Source organism: Mirounga angustirostris, unplaced genomic scaffold (assembly GCF_029215605.1).
Source record: "Mirounga angustirostris isolate CCGP_5_RB_7025 unplaced genomic scaffold, mMirAng1.0.hap1 SCAF_1, whole genome shotgun sequence".
Taxonomy (NCBI): Eukaryota; Metazoa; Chordata; class Mammalia; order Carnivora; family Phocidae; genus Mirounga; species Mirounga angustirostris.
In genome coordinates, this window is record NW_026991709.1 from 214,591,486 (window position 1) to 214,595,134 (window position 3,649).

A 3,649-nucleotide genomic window follows, 5' to 3' on the forward strand; every position below is an offset into this window, starting at 1 on the left:
AACCAACCATAAGACCCATCTGGACCCAGTCCTCCCTTCCCCCACCAGGGTCAGTAACTTGAAGTTTATGAGTATTACTTTCTCACTTTCTTTTTTCTTTTTTTTTTTTTAAGATTTTATTTATTTATTTATTTGAGAGAGAGAATGAGAGAGAGAGAGAGCATGAGAGGGGGGAGGGTCAGAGGGAGAAGCAGACTCCCCACTGAGCAGGGAGCCCGATGCGGGACTCGATCCTGGGACTCCAGGATCATGACCTGAGCCGAAGGCAGTCGCTTAACCAACTGAGCCACCCAGGCGCCCCACTTTCTCACTTTCTTCTTTATAGTTTGACCACAGAAGTATGCTGCCTAAATAAATGTAGTCTTGCCTCTTTTAAAAGTTTACATAAGTGGGATGTTACTGCACATATTCTTTTTTTTTAAGATTTTATTTATTTATTTGAGAGAGAGAGAGCATGAGCAGGGGGAGGGGCAGAGGGAAGAGGAGAAGCAGGCTCCCGGCTGAGCAGGGAGCCTGGGGCTGGATCCCAGGACCCTGAGATCATGACCTGAGCTGAAGATGCTCAACCCACTGAGCCACCCAGGAGCCCCGGGAGCTGTATATTTAGATTCACAATATGAGCAACACAATAGTGCCATACAAAGCTTTTCTGCAGGTCCATATGCTGAGATGCCCCCATGGGCCGTGCCAGACGCGCGGTAAACACAGTAGATACGAGAGGTACCACTGAGACTCAGCGGAGACCACAAGTTTCGATTTTTTTTTTCAGCAATGGAAAAAGAAAAACATTTAGAGAAATGAAAGAGGTACACATACATAATTCCCCCCGCCCATCAATAATGTAACTTTTCAGCTTCCTTACCTGCTTCTTCACACAGGTCAGCTGAGCTTGGAGAAAGTGAACGAGATCAGAACATGAAAGATGTTCCTTGTTTTCTCATCAAAGGATTCCACTAGGATTAGCGCGAGGATCTTTCTGGTGCCCATGTCCGCAGGTCAGCCAAACACCCAGGATCTCTGTACAGCTGAGGAAGAGCCAGGGCCCCCGGCAAATCTCAGAACCTCTCTGGCATCTGTTCCTATTATTGGAGGACACGTGAGCTCGGGCAGCTGCTGTGTGCTGGCCAGGCAGGTGTCATTTGGGTTAATACTTCAAACCCCCCCACGGTGGAAATTTCTCTGGACGTCATTTTGAGCACTTCTGTATTGCTCCAGCCCACTTCCAGAAGCTGACCCTGTTGTTCCTGGTTCAGGGCTAAGCAGGCACAGACAGAAAACAGAACAATAAACACGAGTAAGAGAATAATCGTGTTAAAAAGAAAACAAATAATGCCCTGCACTGCAGCGACCAGGTCAAGCACCCAGAGGCCAGAAATCAGCCCGGAAACCAGAGCACCAGCAGCGACTCCAGTCACCAACAGACGAAGCGACGTGTGGAGCCGGGGGAGCGCGCACCCGCAGTTCTGGGAACATGCGAGGCCCCCCGCAAACCGTCTTGGGGCCTGTGGTTCCCGCAGCAGCTGCAGGGAAACCTGACTCCAGGGAGCCTGGAGGACAGCCTCCTTGTCTTTGCCTTTGGGGCCTAGCTGAGGCCAGGGCGGGGGGCTCCACAGCTGGAGCCCCATGCGCCCCATGCGCCCCATGTGCCCCATGCACCCCATGCGCCGTGGCTAGAACCCGCCCTGGAACTTGCGGCCTCCACCGCGGGAGCGCGAGCCCCGGCCCCAAATGCTGGAAAACAATTTGACTTTTTTCCCCCACCAGCATTTGATTTTGAAAATTTCCAAACATACAGCCAAGTTTAAATAATTTTGCAGTGCACACCACCTACCCAAACATGAATTCTACCATTGCCCTTCTGCTGTGCCTCCCACCTCTCCGGCTCAGCGTTCCTCCATGGTTCCGACTCGTGTTGGACGCATTTCATGCTTGCAGACATCAGTCCGCTGCCCCCTGAATAATTTGGCCTGCATACCTTTAGCATATGATTCACAAAGAGTTCGTGAATTTTGTTTACATTTTTTCTTTTGAAGTAAAATTTACAATGACTTTCATAAATCTTCGATATACATTTGCTGAGCTTTAATGAATGCACACATCAGTGCACCGGGAGCCTCTATGAAGATTGAGAGCATTCCATTCCCCCTGTGGGGGGCAGAATAACACCCCCCAAAAATGTCTATGTCCTAATCCCTAGAATCTGTACGTCTGTTACCTCCCATGGCAAAAGGCACCTTGCAGATGGGATTAAGTTGAGGACCCTCAATGAGGGTGACCCTGGATTCCCCAGAGGGTCCAATGATCTGACAAGTGTCCTTATAAGAGTGGGCAGGAGGGTCAGAGTTGGAGGAGACAGGGCAATAGAAGCAGAGGTCAGAATGAGACAACCACAGAGGCAGCCGGAGAAGGGCAGGAAATGGATTCTCCCAGGGAGCCTCCAGAAGGAGCCAGCCCTGTCCACCTGTTGGAGGGGGCGTTGAGAGGTTGTGGTGCTGGTCAACCTGTGAGCTGGACCCGGGCACTTGGAGGCTCCATCCCCCTCCCCTGTGCTGGGAAGGTGTGGTTCCCCTGGCCTTCCCTGCATTAGAAGCTGCCCAAGGACACAGCCTTGAGACAGTGAGGCGGTGTTGAGACCGACCATCTGGATGGTACTCAGTTCAGGCCTCTATATAAGCTTTAAGATTGGGGCAGGCGGGTGCAGTGTGGTAGACAAGCCTTGGAAGGATGTTCCCTTGCTCATAAACCCATCTACCCATCTGGAATGGCCTGTCCCTTCCTTCAGTTTCTCCTTGCCCAGCGTGTACAGGGGCCCATTTGCAAACCAACACTGCACCTTGATATAGCCCCATGAGACCACGTCAGCCCTCTGACCTCCAGAATTGTCAGAGAGTAAATGGGCTGGTGATAGTTTGTTACAGCATCCTTGGGAATCTCATACACACTCATTGGCCAGGACTGGTCACATGCCCAATCCCTGAACCAAACAGCAGGCCAGTTATTCACACCCACCTCCATAGCTCCTGTGATCTTAGATCTTAATTTCCAACCCACAGGGATTGTAGAGACTGTTGATATTACTACTAGGGTCTGTCCTTGTATTTTATGCTGACAGATAAAATGAATACGAGATTACACAAGTTATAATCAGGATCTTCAGAAACTTACATGGTTCACCAAATGATAAAAGAAAAAGGTAAAATTATATTTTGGGTGAGGGGCTAAAAATCTAGTTAGGCGTCTATTGAGGAGGGTCTGCAAATGTTTTCTTTTTTTTAATTTTTTTTTTAAGATTTTATTTATTTATTTGAGAGAGAGAATGAGATAGAGAGAGAGTGTGAGAGGAGGGAGGGTCAGAGGGAGAAGCAGACTCCCTGCCGAGCAGGGAGCCCGATGCGGGACTCGATCCTGGGACTCCAGGGTCATGACCTGAGCCAAAGGCAGTCGCTTAACCAACTGAGCCACCCAGGCGCCCTGCAAATGTTTTCTGTAAAGGGATTTGCCTGCCCTTTGGGGCTCCATGGTAACTACTCAAATCTGTCCTGCAAGCTGGGAAGCAGGTATAGACAACTTGCAAATGAATGGGCATGGCTGTGTGCCAATAAAACTTTATTTACAACAACAAGTGGTGGGCCAGGTCTAGCGCTCAGGC

At 49.8% G+C, this 3,649-nt stretch overlaps 1 pseudogene; it reads right to left on the reverse strand.

Annotated features, from left to right (window-relative positions):
* Positions 1 to 362: 362 nt before the first annotated feature.
* On the reverse strand, positions 363 to 3,245 carry LOC135362036 (tetraspanin-13-like; annotated as a pseudogene).
* Positions 3,246 to 3,649: the final 404 nt, after the last annotated feature.